The sequence below is a fragment of the Ochotona curzoniae genome, unplaced genomic scaffold (assembly GCF_017591425.1).
Source record: "Ochotona curzoniae isolate NIBS_2020 unplaced genomic scaffold, NIBS_Ocur_1.0 contig_1274, whole genome shotgun sequence".
Classification (NCBI taxonomy): Eukaryota; Metazoa; Chordata; class Mammalia; order Lagomorpha; family Ochotonidae; genus Ochotona; species Ochotona curzoniae.
The window spans coordinates 36,107,024-36,123,801 of NW_024465023.1; the positions used below are offsets into that span (position 1 = coordinate 36,107,024).

The 16,778-nt window shown below is 42.8% G+C and overlaps 1 protein-coding gene across 12 annotated transcripts in view; it reads left to right on the forward strand.

The window, feature by feature from the left end:
- Positions 1 to 16,778, forward strand: part of ARHGEF9 (Cdc42 guanine nucleotide exchange factor 9) — a 162,109-nt gene that overhangs the window by 28,541 nt on the left and 116,790 nt on the right. The gene's annotated exons all lie outside the window — the stretch shown is intronic.

Below are 16,778 nucleotides of genomic sequence, written 5' to 3' on the forward strand. Positions count from 1 at the left end.
TTGTCATGTCTTGTCTTTTAAGTATGCCTGTGAGTGTAGTTGCTTATTGCTTGAGTGAAATTGTTGGTAAAAAAATGCTTTCTATTTAAGTGCATGCATGCGGGCATTATGCATCTATGTGACTTTCATGGAGCAAGCTCTGTGTCCTTCAACAGCGGCTTTGCTATTTGTGGTGTCTTGTCGGCTCAGTTTCTTGAAAGCTAGCCTTAAAATCCACCAGGGAATTTTAGTCAAATTCTTCTCTTGCCATTTGGGTTTGTTGGGGGAAGGGAGGAGGCGGGGTTTGTGGAAAGGCCTGCTGAAATTCTGGCTTTGTAGGAAAGACAGTCTTGCATTGGATGTTTAAAGGAGGAAATTTGATGCAAATAATGGATTTAGTTTCTAATGGGGAGCAAGAATTTGAGAAGTGACGCGGTGGAGTGCATGGAACTGGCAGCTGGTGACCGTGTCCTCTGATTCTCAATTTGCTGTCCAGGGTTCACAGTTTCCAATTTGGAAATAAGCCACCTTGAAGAAATTTCTTGTAGCGTTAAATGTCAAGTTATTTTGTATCACAGGACAGGAAAATAAAATCATTCTATGATATTTTGAATTGGCAAGAGAGGGCTTTGACCAGAGATGTTTGGATCTGTTTTCCTAAAGATTGTACCCCTGGGTTTGAGTTTGGAGGTTTTGTCTGTGTATCCTTTTAAAAAAAAAAGCCAGTTATTTTACTGGCCTTGGGAATCATAGTATTTGGATGTGGTACCTTTGGGGTAATCTCATTTGCTATGGTGTTCTTGAACTACATCTTGAGTAGGACTTGCTAGCGCTAATCAGAAAGTGGCGGTGTTATCTTTAATGTCTTTATTGCTTTTAGGTATGAAGTTTTTTTTTTCTTTTTTCTGATCAAAACATTTCCATTACTGAAACTATGTAATGTACCAAATTATGAGTTTTCAGCATGAAAAAAAAAAGTCTCGATGGAATGGGCTGAGAGCGTGGGAGAAATATAAGCAAGAAGTAATATTCTGATTTGAGATATGTTTGCTTGTCCATGTCAGATGGTAGTTGGTAGTTGCTGTTATTATGTTTATACTTATGTTTTCTCTGAGAAGGATTTTGGCAGAATGAGGTGGGGATGGGGCAGGAGGGAGGAGGGTGAAAGGGGAATGGGGAATTGTCTGAAGCCAGTGTGCATAACACTCCCCCCCACCCCATTCCTTGCTAATGTAGGCAGGTTTTCCTCATATTGTTGCTTCCCTGAATTTAAACAGTGCCATGTAGCAGTGAATCAGGGTGCATACACGTCCACACACATGCTCCCCTCCTACACCCATGTGGGTGGTGGTGGTTCATGTGTGATGTGCAAATCAGTTGGCAACATGCTGTCAAGTACCATGTCTTGTTCAGTGTTTTTCAAAAAGGTGATGAAGGGAGAGGGGGAGTGAAGCATGCCTTTTGAATTGTCCTGGCCACAGGACCTGGAGAACATTATTTAATGGCGTCGAATGAGGCTTGGGCCTCGAAAAGCACTCTGATTTGTGTGGGTGACAAGCTGAGTTATCCTTTCCTTTCCCTTACTTTTTCCTTTCCTTTCCTTTTTTTTTTTCTTTCTTTTTTTTTTTTTTTTTCCTAATTGGGACCATGGCATAAGTATGGTGTAAGAAGTTTGCCTCTTCTTAAATACTCTTCAGGCCCTTTGTGAGTTACACCCAAGGGGATATAACAGAACTTTTTTTCTTTGTGAAGAAAATCTAGGGAGGGCTTCTGTTAGTATCATTTAAAGCGAACCCAATGTTGTTTGGGGCACTTTGTTTTTAGACAGTGTTGGAGAGGGGAAAGGCTCTATGCTGAACAATTGCAGATCTGCTTTTTCTGTTCAGTAACTGTTTGACCTTGGGCATTTTTTGTTTCTCAGTGGGTTTGGGATTCCCTATAACATTGGCATTTTGTGATGGTTGTACTAGATGACACCCCAACAGGATGAAGTTGGAAGTAGGGGGAGCTAGAAAGACAAAGGGAAAAGACAAAGGAACTGTTGATCAAGTGGTCATGAGGGGAGGGGGTAGATATTCGGTTACTGATAACTGGAGAATAATATTTAGCTAAGAGATATTTTTTTTTTTTTGGTCTGTATTGTGTGGGAACGTAACCTAAGCTGCAACAGTTTGAATGTGTTTGTACTTTTATTCTTTCCTAAAGAGGTAGGGAGGGTCTCAAAGGCCAAGTTTATGACCAAACCCTGTGGGGAAATGCTTTCCCTACAGGGTGCCTGACAGACTTTTGACAGAAAGCTTTTTTGGAATGTGTGTGAGTGTAGGGTGGTGGCAGTATGTTCGTGGGTTTGAGTGCACTCCTATGTGTTGAGAGGGGTGCCTGGGGGGGGTGCGAAGGGGGGATGTATGCTCTTGAGTGTGAAGGGGGGTGGTGGTGTTAGGAATGAGGAAATACGGCATTGAGTTCTCAAATGGCCTTCTTGTGCTACAGTCTGTAAAGATGTAAATGGTAGTAGGATGGATGGCTGTCACTCAAACCAGTCTTCCCCCGCAACACCTGAAAATTATCAAGGCTAGAGGAGAAGCTTGAATGAATGATCCATCGGTAAATTGGTAAATTATCTGTCCTGGTTAGCGCTGTGCAAGTTCACTTACCTCTAAGCAAATAAAAGCAGGTTGCTAGCCAGATGGCAAGCCACCCGAAAGCAGCCAGAGGGAATTTTTGGGGAGTAGAGAACAAAAGGTGGCAGTGTGACTTTTTACTTGTGTGAATCAATCCCAAAGGCTTGGCATTTTTCCTTCAGACATGTATGCAAAAAAGATTTTTAAAGAGTGGGAGAAATGAAAAATGCAAGCCCAGAGGAGTGGGACCCTTTGCGTTTTGACTTGTCTTCTTTATTTGTCTCTTTTTCCCCCTTTCCCTTTCTTTCCTTCCCCCACAACACTTGTCAGTGGGTGAGAAGTAAAGAAAAGGATATTTTTTTCCTGTTTAACTTTCCCCTCGTAGAGCTTGTTATTTCCCCTTCTTCCACTTTGAAACCTTTGAGCAGAGGATACAATTTTGTTACTAGGAAGGGAATAATACCAGTTTCTGAATTTTGGCTCCTTCCCATCCCCCCAGTACAGTCCCCCGCAACTCCCCCCACCCCTTGGAATTAAAGAAAATGTCCTCTACTGGTATCCTAGCAACCCCTGCCTCACACAGCACCTGCTGAGCTCCAGAGCCCACCATTTAAAGGCCTAGGCACCAATAGCTCTGGAAAAGGAAGACTGGAGCACAGTTCCTCTGGAAGAGGTACTTTTAGGGTGAGAACAAGGAAAGAAAAAAGATTCCCATTGCTTGAAAATGCCTATAAAACATGTCCACAGCAGACATACAGAGCTTGTTTTAGCCACAAGAGCTGTTTGTTGGAAAACTAATGGTTTTAATACTGTTTTCAGTCACGACCATCTCTTTAACATCAACTGAGACTATTTCACCCCCCGGGTTTAGTGCTAGGGAGTCTGTAGGTTTTTAAAATGTTTTTTACAGCCCAACTTTTTGTTGCAGCAGGGAGAGGTGAAGTGAAAACTTGGGCTTAGTGGGAACAAACTGAAAGACATGTTTCTTCCTCCGTAGAGAGAGCCTCCATCTGTCATAACCTACAACATCTGCTTTTGTAGTGTACCCCAGCTTTGCTTGTGGCTTGGGGAACCCTACCCAGCCCAGCTGTACCATAGGATTTGGGGAGTTTTCTTTCTGTGTTTGTTGGTCCAACAGTTTCTGACTGGGACAATTGGACAATTGGATTGTGGAACCTGTGACTAGTGCTTGGGCCCTGACTCAGAATCTCTTGCCTCCCTGAAGCTGTAAGGGATGGAGAGATCCCAGTAGGCTTGGGACAGCCCTTCTGTCTGACTGACAGTGCTTGCCTGTGACCAGAGGGCATACGCTGGTGGCTGCAGAAATGGTGCAAAGCATGGCCTCCTCCTTTGTTTAGCTTTTGTCTGCCTGTGATCACTTGGTCTGTGGAATGCTTCCTCTGGGAAGGGACATGAAAATTGAACCTCTTCTTAAATAACTGCTTCCATGGAAGATCTTCCTCAATATATATATTTTTTCTTTTAGCCACAAGAAATGGAACAGAAGAGGTAAATCTTAAGCTCTAATGCCCTTATTTCCGGCTCTGCAACTGAGCTGGAAATGCAGTGAAGCCTAGGCCAACTAAGTCCATGCCTTTCCAAGAATTCCTAATTAAACCTTAGCTGACTTCCAGTATCTATCCAGAGTTATGTCCTAAAGGTGGATGGAACTCTCTAGAATGTTTTAGTCCATTGTATAATTCTCTCTGGGACCAAAGTATAAAGTGGGAACTAGAAAGGGGATGAGCCTAGAGGGAGAGAAAGCTTGGGAAGCAATCCAGTAATGACTGTATAATAATCCCTTTTCAGTGCATGGTCTTACGGAGTTTACAAAGCAATCTCCCAGCCTTTGTAATTTGAGCATCATATCAACCTTGCAAAGTGAATAGGGGTGATTTTTATTCTGTTTTACTGATGAGGGAAAGTAAAGGTCAGAGGGACCGGAGGGAAAGGAGTGGGGCTGCCTTTCAGAAAGTGTAGAACACCCAAATTGGTCATTCCTAGCCAGTGTGAAGCTGAAAAGGAGGAGGCATATTAGCTTCCTCAACTGCTTGCGTCCACACTTAGTGCTTTTTAATACCTTTCACTTGTGTGGCACTTTTGCACACCTTCATGGCATACTGCCTTTTGGGCTTCTATATAGCAAAGGGTTTCTTTTCCTCCTATGGAAGCTTAGCATTTGGAATCTTTCAGGTGAAAGGCCCCTATGAATTGCCGAAATCTAAAATACAGAATATTTTGAGAGAATTGCAGTTTTTATACCCTTGTCCTTTGTTTTGAGGCTCTTTTTTTTTTTCCGTTTTTTTAAAAAATGTGTTGCCCAGAACTGATAATGATACTCCAGGTGCCCCCTGATGAGCATGAAGTACAAAGAGACTTTGACCTGTCTGTGAAATATCTAATGAATGCAGGCTTCTTGTGGTTTTCAACCCTCACTGAACATTCAGATCACTTGGGGAGTTTTTGCAATACCCCTGTCAGATCCCCATTCTGATTTAATTGGCATGGAATAGATCCTAGGAAAATTTCTTCCTTTTTTTTTTTTTTAAATTTAAAGCTGCCTGAGGTGATTCAAATGTACAGCAAGGGTTAGAAGCCACTGCCTTACCCCTATTGAGCTCTGAGGATGAAACCCTTTGCTGTCCAGTCCAGTCCAGTCCTCTATGCTGTTGTGAATCTGGTCTTTTGAAACAAACTCTATTTTTTTTAAACGAAACTGTTTACTTCTTATTTGGTTGATCCATTATATTAGCTTTTGGAGAGTTAAATTTTTTTTTCTTTATATTGTGCAACAAATGATTCCCTTTTACCAGTCCATCAATTAAATTGTTTTAATTTGTTCCAGTCTTTGTGAAAGGGTTTAAAATCTTTTCTTCATGTTTGGCAGTCTCTTTTAATACTATATAATTTAAAAACTGCATATCAATATATTTTTTGACCCCAAAAATGTTTACTATGAAAAGGTTAATGCTAGCTGTTCTGGCACCTGTGCTAGCCTTTAGAGCCTGTTTTTTTATGTATCTATTCAGTCTAAGGTGATTGCAGTTGGAGATGTCATCATCTGTCCTACCAACATGTCAGTGAAGCTAAAAACACAGTAGATCTTTTGTATGTTTTGTAGGCATCAAAATATGCTACATTTATGGTAATCAAGTGACCATGACTAATCACTGGTCCAATCAGAAAAAAAAAAAAGGTGAGTTACTTGGTATGTTGCTCCTCGTGAATCGCTTTATACATGCCAGATCTCCCTGTTTTCTTTTCATGTACACAACTTAAGTGGCTCTCATCTGGGTCCAGATTTTGAGTGAGGATCAGTGCTGTACTGTATTTTCTGTTTCAATTTCCTTTTCCCTTTTTAGAAAAACAGAACATTATAAATATAGATTTAAAGCAGAATATATTTTGTACTCAGAGTTGGGCAAACTGTGCATGTTTCTCTTGTTTGGTTGAATTGTTTCCATTAACCCAGTGGTTCTCAGCCCTGGCTGCACATTGAAGTCGCCTGGGGAGTTAACAAGACTAACAACAATTCTTAGAATCTCTGGGTGAGATATGATTGAGTTGGTCATGGTGGAGCTCTGGAGTCAATATTTTTGTAAAAGCTCCCTGAGGTGATGGGAATGCTCAGTCAGGGCTGAAAATGACTGCTATGGAATGTTTCAAAGGAAATGTTAGCTCAGCCTGAGCCTAGCTTATCACACAATTGAAGAGGTAGGTCTTGCAGATGGCAATATTGGATTCTAGGATTAGGGGGGTCCTGATGAGTTTTTGGGACTTGTGTCTACTCTGAAAACGAGCATGCGGTTCTAGAGAGTCAGTAATCTGGGGACCTATTTGGCTTTAAAGTGAAGTCAACCTGTATATGCACAGATTCTGAATCAGAGAATTCCAACCAACCTGGATAGAAAATATTTTCAAAATAAATTATAATAGGGTAAAAACCAATTCAAATACAGGTAGAGGGTAGCAACTATTTGCTTATCATTTACATTGTATTGACCACTTAAAATAACCTTGAGAGGGGCCTGGCATAGAAGCCTAATGGCTACAGTCCTCATCTTGCACGTGCTAGGATCCCATATGGGTGTCGATTCTAATCCCAGCAGCCATGCTCCCTTTCAGCTCCCTGCTTCTGGCCTGGGCAAGCAGTCAAAGATGGCCCAAAGCCTTGGGGCACTACACACACGGGGAATCTGGAAGAGGATCCTGGTTCCTGGCTTTGGATCAGCTCAGCACCAGCCATTGCAGCCACTTGGGGAGTGAATCATCAGCTGGAAGATCTTCCTCTCTGTCTCTCCTTTCTGTATGTCTGACTTTCCAGTAAAAATAAACAAATCTTTTTAAAAAGTATTTTAAAAATAACCTAGAGATAATTTAAAGTGTGTGGGAGGATATGCCCGTTTGTATGAGGGATGTGCAGATTCTGAATTTTAGCCTCTAAACAGGGCGTCCTGGAACCAACTCACTGCAAAATCTAAGGATCGCTGCTTATCAGCTATAAAATTATTTGCTTTTGTTTTGTTTTTTTTTAAAAACATTTTTTTTATTGCAAAGTCTGATATACAGAGAGGAGGAGAGACAGAGAGGAAGATCTTCCATCCGATGATTCACTCCTCAAGTGAGCACAATGGCTGGAGCTGAGCTGATCCGAAGCCAGGAGACAGGAACTTCTTCCAGGTCTTTCATGTGGGTGCAGGGTCCCAAGGCTTTGGACGGTCCTCTTCTGCTTTCCCAGGCCACAGGCAGGGAGCTGGATGGGAAGCGAGACTGCTGGGATTAAAACCGACATACATATAGGATCATGGCTCATTCAAGGTGAGGACTTTAACTGCTAGACTACCGCACCAGGCCCAGCTATGAGGTTATTTGAACCTGCAGTGATCAGTTCCTGCTGCTTGTTGTAATGGCAGAGAAGATTCTAACATTTTCTGGGTATTCACATGTAACTACTTCTTTCTGAAATTTGTTTTCTTCATCTACAAAATGATGTTAAGTGGATTACATAGCTTCAAAGATTTCTTCCAGTTGTAGTAATCTGTGCTTGTTTTGTGATTTAATATTTGTGATCAAAATGATTGTTCAAAGCAAGCAATTAAAATTCAGACTCCCTTTAGCAGGTTTGTAATGCATAGGTTAGTTATGGGGAAAATATGGGGACAATAGACTTGCCTTCATGATTATATTTGGCTTAGCTTTCTTTGAGAATGAGAGAACTATACATTGTATTGTCTGGGAAAACACTGAATAATAAGCAGAAAAGGGAATCGTATAGTGAGTTGAATAGCAGAGGGATTTTGATTTGAGATGCAGCTTATTAAGAAGTTATATCATATGAGTAATTGATAATTGCATCTTAGGGTACAAAAGCAGTGTTACATGTTCTGAGAATGCTTAGGAAGCAAGAGGCCATTGTTTGTTTTGAAAACCCGAACTCCTTTATGCAGTATTATATGTATCTATTTAGTAACCTAATGCTGCTTCTGCTCCTACTAGTTTTTGGAGGTGCATTTATTTGAAAGAAAAATACAGAGAGAGGAGAGGGAGAGGATATAAAGAGAGAGAGAGGGAGACAGAGAGAATTGAGAATCTTCCATCTGCTGGTTCATTCCCCCAAATCAATACAACAGCCAAATGTGGGCAAGGTGGAAGCAAGGATCCCAGAGCTTCTTCCTGGTCTCCCATGTGGATTAAAGGGGCCCAAGCACTTTAGACATCTTCTGCTCCTCTCCTGGGTGCATTAGCAGGAACCGGATTGGAAGTGGAGCAGCCAGGACTCAAACCAGTCCGATATAGGATACCAGCAGAGCAGGTGAAGACTTAATTTGCTGTACCACGAGGCTGGCTGTTCTTGTTTAAAGAACTTCAACAAATGAGGTCCCGTAGTTATTTCATTGGCTGCTTTCCTGGAAGTCATTCAGGAAAGTGAGGCTCAAAAAGATTAAGCAACTTTCCCAAGGTCACATAGTGGAAAGCTGTAGTGCTTGGCTTAGAGCCCAGGCTTCTTGACACCTCATCCTGCAGCGCTTCCAAGGTAGCCGCCCTAGTGGATTTTGTCAGGGTCAGGATACAGTCATGACTGAAGTACAGGGGTTCCACTGGTATAGAGCCATAAAATCCGTAGGAGAAAGCACTGAAGAAAGGAGCAAGTGGGACAACCTGGAGGAAGACAAAAAGAAAGGTTAAGACAAGGATGTGTCATTTCCTTCTCTTTACTACAACTGTTCGGTGTAGTTGCCGGCCCATGACAGGAATCAGGCATTTGGTGTTTGAGCACCAAAGTTGAGTTGATAGCAGAGAAGATGGTAAGTTGTGCATGCCTACAGTGAGAGAAAAAAAACTCTGCAAAGGCTTTTGTATGCCTAGGATAAAGTCCTGTTTCTGCCTACCCTGCTGCCATATCTTGATCCAGATCCTTCCCACATAGGTGTCTGTTTCCATGTCTCTATAAATAAGGAGTGTTTCCAAATGAGATTTAAGCCAGAAGTTTCTATATATATATATAAAGGAAAAAAAGCAGAGCTAAGCTGAGGCAGGGTTTGTGGAGGACAGAATCTAAAGTTCTAGGCAATGCAGACGTTAGTCAATACAGAAATTGTAATGAGAGGGGGAGATGGCTCTGCCCGATAGAGCTTGAATTGCTTGTAATATAGGACACACTCAGATGGGGCTGTGTGATGTAGGTGTGCCTTTATCTAGGTGATCATGATTCACAGAGAATCACAGAGAAGCGTAGACATTTAAAAAACAAGTCTGAGGACTACTGCAGCACGTCGCCCTCACTTCGGCTTTACAAGTAAGAAAATGGAAGGCACAGAAGGGGAAAGAGATTTTGCAGTCATGATCAAGCTCTTGCCCACCACCATAGCCTGATCCTTCTATAGGGGGTCCTAGTGCTACCCTCTTTCGGCTCTTTCAGGTTTCGTTGGAGAAAATAAACTGATGAGAGGCCAGAAGAACCAGAGCATTATGTAACCTTCAGGAGGGGAGCAAGCCTGTTAGAAGCCCTTGGGGTCCCAGGAAATAGGATGGGATGGGGGAAGCACAGGGTTTCCTACAGACCACATTAAGTTTCCTGAGGCAGGGAGCCTTGGGTGCAACCCTGTGCTGAGTAGCCATCTAACCTCAGGGCTCAAAGTAGGCCAGCAGTGTGCGTCCATAGCCAGCTCTGGGAATGGCTCTGGCAGCTGATTTCTCTGCCTGCCTGCCTTCATTAGAGGAGGGAAAGCCATGAACCTCCATGCCCAGCTGGCTGCAGGAAGGATGTTCTAAGAACCCGTCCCCCCACCCCCTCAGAGTGTGGTGCCTAAAGGCAGCAGCTACTTTTAGCTGAACCTCCCACAGCCTCTCCTCCACCTACTCTCTTCCTTCCTCCTCCCTCTATGAACTGTGCTGCCTAGCAAGAAGCCTGGGCAGTGGGTGCCTTAGCATTGGGCTAGAGGGACCAGAGAAGCAGACATTGCTAGGAGGGGGCTCTGGTAAGCCTAACATGCTGGGAGGATTGAGATAAAAATGAAAATGATGAGACTGTTTTATGTTTAGGTACTCAGAGAATGTGGAGGGGCTTTTTTTTTTTAAGATTTATTTATTTTTATTACAAAGTCAGATATACAGAGACAAGGAAAGACAGAGAGGAAGATGATTTCGTCTGATGATTCAGTCCCCAAGTGACCGTAACGACCGGTGCTGCACTGATCCAAAGCTGGGAACCAGGAACCTCTTCCGGGTCTCCCACACAGGTACAGGGTCCCAAGGCTTTGGGGCTGTCCTCGACTGCTTTCCCAGGCCACAAGCAGGGAGCTGGATGGGAAGTGGAGCTGCCGGGATTAGAACCGGTGCCCATATGGGATCCTGGGCACGTTCAAGTTGAGGACTTTAGCTGGTAGGCCACCTCGCCGGGCCCGGAGGGGCTTATTTATTTCATTTGGATTTTGCAACTGGCTCAAATCCCTGTCTTGCAAGTCTAGACTGAACTACACAGGAGGTCTTATGAGATTTATTGGACAGAACGTGCATAATACTCATGTTCTATTTGGATTTAAAGGAAAACAACTGGTGGTAGTGAACACTTAAAGTTGATTCTTGACTCTCCCTCCTGAACATTGTCTTATACTTTTCAGTGGATTTTGTACTATCTTACTTGATCTCTGTGGCCATGTGAAGTGGGTAGTATAGGGATTACCTCCACTTCATGGGTAAGAAAAATGAGACTCAAAGACATAGCATCATATAGCTGCCTCTGGTTTTCTGGTCTCAAGTACTATTTAATGTCATTCCAGTTTTACCTCCTACAAAAGGTATATTAGAGCTGTGCTGGGTAAGACCTGCCCAGGAAAGAGGTATATCTGTAGTAATGCTGGAGCCAGAACCTGGATTGCCTAGTAAGGATGCAAGATTCTGGACCTGGAGATGTGCAGGCTTCTGGTCTTTCAGAGGTGATTCGTGAAAACTGTATAATGTGATAAAAGGTCACTGAACTAGAAGTGTATGTGAGTTTTAGTTCTATGATCTTAGGTGAGTTGCTTAGTGTCTTTGACTTCCTTTTCTTCTTTGTAAATTGGGACTGATAAACCTTGAGAAGTCTCTGAGGTAAAAATTTTCTGATGGTGACTGCCATGGTCACCTGACATTTAGTGGGCCCTCCTTAAAAGTTTGATTGAATAAAATACATACATGAATAAAGAAGGTTGCAAAACAAAACAAAAGGTCAAACCAAATCAGTCACTGGGTGACCTTGATCAAATCTCATTCCTCTATATTGAGAGCCTGATGATCTAGCCTTTAGGTTGGGTACTTGGTGAAAAGCTGTGGTTTTTTTTTTTAAGTAAGAAGTTTTTACTTATGTACCCCTAGCACCATTCCCCATGTAGTCACACACATGTTGCTATGAATAGCACGCTAGCTTTTTCCTCATCCCCTGCAAAGCCAAAAGGGGATCTTGGAATAAAACCAAATTTAATTGCATTTTTATGTAGCACTTTCTCAAGTCCATCAGGTAAAAACCACCTAGGCACTTAGCAACAAAAAATCAGAGTTTTAAAAATAATATTTATTAATTTCATAGTTTTGGAGAGAGAGCATCCATCTACTGTCTTACTGCCAAAATACCCACCGTAACCATGGCTGGGCCAAATAGAAGCTATGAGCCAGAATTTTAATCTATTTCTCCTTTATGAGTGGCAGAGACATAAACACTCACTGCTCCGGAGTAGGGCAGGAAGGTAAAGAATATTGTATAGTTTACTGTTCCTGATGTTTAGCCTCTTTCTCAGTGACTCTATGAAATAGGTAAGGCCAAAAATAATCTCCTCAGTTTTTACCTAAGGGGGTTAAAGCTCAGAGAACTGCTTTGGTTGACTCATATCAGTGTTGTAACTTAAAGGCACAGTATATTAAGTCAGTTATTACCAATCTACCAGTAGCATGTGGTTTTGAGCAAGGAGTTCATCTTTTGTGTGTGTGTGATGTATTTTATCTATTTATTTATTTTGAAGGACTACAGAGAAAGAGAATGAGCGATCTTCCATTTGTGCTTCATTCCACAAATGGCTGCAGTGGCCAGGGCTGGGGCAGACCAAAGCTAGGAGCTTCCTCCAAGACTCCCGTATGTTTACAGGGGTCCAAACACTTGTCTTCCTTTCTTTTATTTTTGAAATTAGGCTTGGTAGGACCGTGAGCTCAGTAATAGAGTGTATACACTCAAGGTTGCATATGTTGTAGCAGGTTCTGAGGGGCAAACTGGATCCAGAACTGAGTGCTCAGGTGTGAGTTAACAAGCAGCTGGAGAATGGAGAAAGCAAATTGTCATTCATTAGTGCAAAAAGCTTGAGCTTGTTCCTGCATCCTGAAGTTCTCGTACAAACCATTATGGGATGATGTGATTGGGAAGCAATGTCCTAGAAAACTAAGTAACTGAATATTAGAATTTGTTTTTCTTGGGAAAGAAATAACTTATTTCAGGAGCAAGCATATCTAAATTGTGAGTGAAAGAATGTGAGGGAAACTGGTTAGATGCATAAAGGGAGACCTCTTTGAACCGTGGGTAGCCTCTCCTGTGTTACTAGTGGGTTGAAAGACTAGTCACATCTTTAATGACCACAGCCCAGCCCTTAGGCACAGGCGCTTGGACCATCTGGCCCCACTCATGAAGGCCTGCTATTTTTAGAGTTTCTCAAGCTCAAAACCAGGTCATGGTGTCCTGGGGAAGCCTTTCTGGTCCTTGGAACCAAAGATTAGAGTTAGAAGGAAGGGCAGGGCTAGATTGGACCCAGTTGAATGGTGGAAAGCTGTGAGACAGGTAGGCAGAGGATGCCAGAACTGTCCTGGAGCAGCAGTCAGAGTCTCTGTTAATTGTTAACTGTGACAGCCTATTTCACTCCTTTGGACTTGAGGTCAGCAAACATGAGTTCCAGTGGTCTCCTAGGTTTTCCACATCCTAGACATCCTGGGCAAAGTTCTTCCTGACTCTACTTTCAGTTCTGGAGACTGGGCTTAAACTGTAGTATCTTATAGGACTTATAGGATTTGGAGTTACAAGAGTTCATGGTGATAAAGGATGTGAAAAGTGGCCTGTAAAATGTTGAATGTGTTTCTGCTCTTTGGATTGTTAAGATTTCATTGAAGCTGTGTGATTATGGATGGTTCAAAGGTAATCTAGGAGTTTGTCCTCATTTTATTTCTCAACCCTTTTCCCATTTCCTTCTGTTATTACAATTACTGTATTCGTTTCCCTCAATTTTCAGTTTTATTTATATTTATTTGAAATGCAGATTTTAAAGAGAGGAGAGTTAGAGAAGTCTTCAACCCACTGATTCACACCGCAACTGGCAGCAATAGTCACAGCTGAGCTGATCCAAGTTCATTCTAGGTCACCCACGTGGGTGCTGGGTCCTAAGAACTTGTGAAAACCTCAGCTGCCTTCCCAGGCCATTTAGCAGAGAGCTGGATCAGAAATGGAGCTGCCGAAACTCGAGCCAATACCCATAGTGATGCTGGTGCCACAGGCTGGAAGATTAGGCCACCAAGCTGGCTCCTATTGTATCCATTCTTTTTAAAAATTTATTTATTTTTATTGGACAGTCAAATATACAGAGACAAGGAAAGACAAAGAGAGAAAGATCTTCCATCTGATGATTCACTCCCTAAGTGACCACAACAGCCAGTACTGCACCAATCTGAAGTCGGGAGCCAGGAGCTTCTTCTGGGTCTCCCACATGGGTGCAGGGTCCCAAGGCTTTGGGCCATCCTTGACTGCTTTCCCAGGCCACAAGCAGGGAGCTGGATGGGAAGTGGAGCTGCCGGGATTAGAACCGGCGACCATATGGGATCCTGGGTGCGTTCAAGTTGAGGACTTTAGCTGGTAGGCCACCTCGCTGGGCCCTATTGTATTCATTTTAAAGATGGGCATACGCATGCTCAGAGAGGGTGAGACTAGCCTGAGGGCAGAAGGTAAAGTGGACTGGAAGTCCTGCTTTTAGATTTCCAATGCCAAGGCTGTGAACTGCTACCCAATCAATTCTGGTGCCAAAGGAAGTGCCAATGGCAGCTTAATTTTTCTCTGACAAACATCATAACCAAAAGGCTTTCCAGGGTTCAGTCTCTCTCAGAAGTGTTCCCGCTTGCCCAACAGAGGCTCAGTAATTCACCCTTTATCCCTTCCACAGCCACTCACGTCTCACTCGTCTCCTGCATGTTGGAAGCAGTGAAGCACTGGAAAAAGATGTTAAGTTGTTATGAGAAAAACGGCTGCCTATTTAAGCTACTTCAGGAGGATCCCAGTTGGTACTCAGTCCACCTCGGTTACCCCCACCTCTCTCATAGCTTGCTAGGTACAGAAACCCCTTGTGGCTGACCTGTCTAAAGGTAGATTGAAAAGAATCTGGGGAAATACGTTGTATAGCCTAATCTGTGGAGGATTCTGCCATGTCTGGAGCGATAATATTGTGAAAATCCGAGAAGCCAAGCTGAGAGAGTCCCTGGAGACCAACTGGGCTGGCTCTGACCTGATCTCAATATAGACATTAAACCCCAGCTGTGCTTGCTTGTCCTCCCTTGGTGTACTGTTCCTTTGTATATCGTAGACTTGAGCTGGGCAGGTTTTCCTGGAGCCTCTCTAGCTTGCTGGGTCGTTGTTGTCATTCTGAGCCTAGGAAGAATAGGCACATTGAGATGGTGATGATAGAAAGAAGATGGTGAAATCTGTAACTTGGACCTTGGGTATCATGCATTTGGATAAAAAGGCTTTTGTATTCTCTCCTGCCACTAATGTATTACTTTATTTTAGCTTTCCACTCACTGGCCATGGGAGCTTAACTGAATCAGTTTCTGTTTTCACGTAGGCTGCTAAAGCTTACAGAACAACTAGTGTTAGCCCTTCTGGGAAATTGAACAACACTGAAAGCGGTGAGTGGAGCACTGGAGGAAAAGAGGACAAGCACTTTCTTTTCTTCAAGTTGGGGGACCCAGAAAGATTTTGAATAGGAAGCATTAGCTGCTATATCCCTAATGGCATTCATGTAATTTCTTTCATGACCTTAGACACCACTTTCTAAAAAAAAAAAAATGTGATTGAATAAGAAATACATTCACATGGCTTGAGATTCAGAAAGCACAACAGAGTACCCAGTAAAGTCTTCCTCTTATCCCTGCTATTTAACCAACCAGTTTCTCTCCATAGCAGCTACTAGAGTCCTTCCAGAAAAATGTGCTAGTGATATCCTAGCAAATATAAGTGTTTCCATCTTCCCCCTTTTAATGATAATATATTATACACACTGTTCTACATACAGCTTAAACCTTGGAGGTTCTTTGATGCTTCTTTGTCTTACGCACTTTGGGAATATGAGGATATTTCACAGGCAGCAGCAGTTAGTAGTACTGGTTCTAAAGTAAGCCTGCCTATGTTCTAGTTCTGGTTCTGTGTGGGCTTCAGCAATTAGATTGTCTGTCTGCACTTTGGGTTCTTCATTTTTTAAACTGGAAAATGAAGTAAGTTGGTATATATAAAAGGTTAGATTTTTCTGTGACTTAAGCATAAATAGATGTTAGCTACTTTTCCATTGTTTTTTAGGGGAAAAGAAACGTTTCCTCTCATCTTCTTGAAAGGCAGAGTAATACAGAGAATGAGAGAGATCTTCCATCTTCTGGCTCACTCCCCAAATGCCCACGATGGCTGAGACTGGTATAGGTTGAAGTCAAAGCCTACACTGCCATCTGGCTCTCTTACAAGAGTGGTGGGGGCTGCGGCATTTGTACCATCATCTGTTGCCAATCCAGGCACATTAACAGTAAACTAGACTAGAAGTGGAGTACAGGGACTCGAATTGGCAGTCTGTTATGGAATGTGGGCATTGCAAGTGGTGACTTAATCTGCTACCATCACTTTTTCTTATTAGGAAAAAAATAATGAATCCCAAGATCTGAGTTTTTTTTCTGGCCTCTGCTATATGACTTCGTTTGTCTAGGTTTCAGCTTCCTCACATTTTAAAAAAAGTTTATTTTTATTGAAAAGTCAGATATACAGGGAGGAGGGGAGAGATGAAGATCTTCCATCCAATGATTCATTCCCCAAGTGACCACCATGGCTGGAGCCGTTCTGAAGCCAGGAGCCAGGAGCCTCCCCTGGGGTCTCCCACATGGGTGCAGGGTCCCAAGGCTTTGGGTAGTCGACTGCTTTCCCGGGCCACAAGCAGGGAGCTGAATGGAAAGCGGGACCACCGGGATTAAAACCAGCACCTGTATGGGATCCCAGAGAGTACAAGGTGAGGACTTTAGCCGTTAGGCTATTGCTCCAAGCCCCAATTTCCTCATCTTTAAAATGGAACCACTGATCTCCGTTAATCTCCCAGAATTGACAGAAGGATCTAGTGAGCTCATGAATGTCAAAGCAACTTCGAAATTATATTTTGCTGAACAGATGGATGAGCTGCTGGTACATTTTGTTTTCATAGAAGCTGTTTTAAGTAGCTTGAACCTAATGGCCTCAGTTGAGTAGACAGTGCTGTTCCTTCTGGCAGTGGAACAGGAGGTCCATGCCTGTACTGGAGCAGTATTCTAGGTGCCCTCCTCCCCCAAATTGAAATAATCAGTTTTTGTCATATCACCTTTCTAAACCCATCCCGGTTCCTTTGTTGTCTTCAGGTTTCTGTGTTTTCATCCTCATCCTGTGTCCTATCAAAA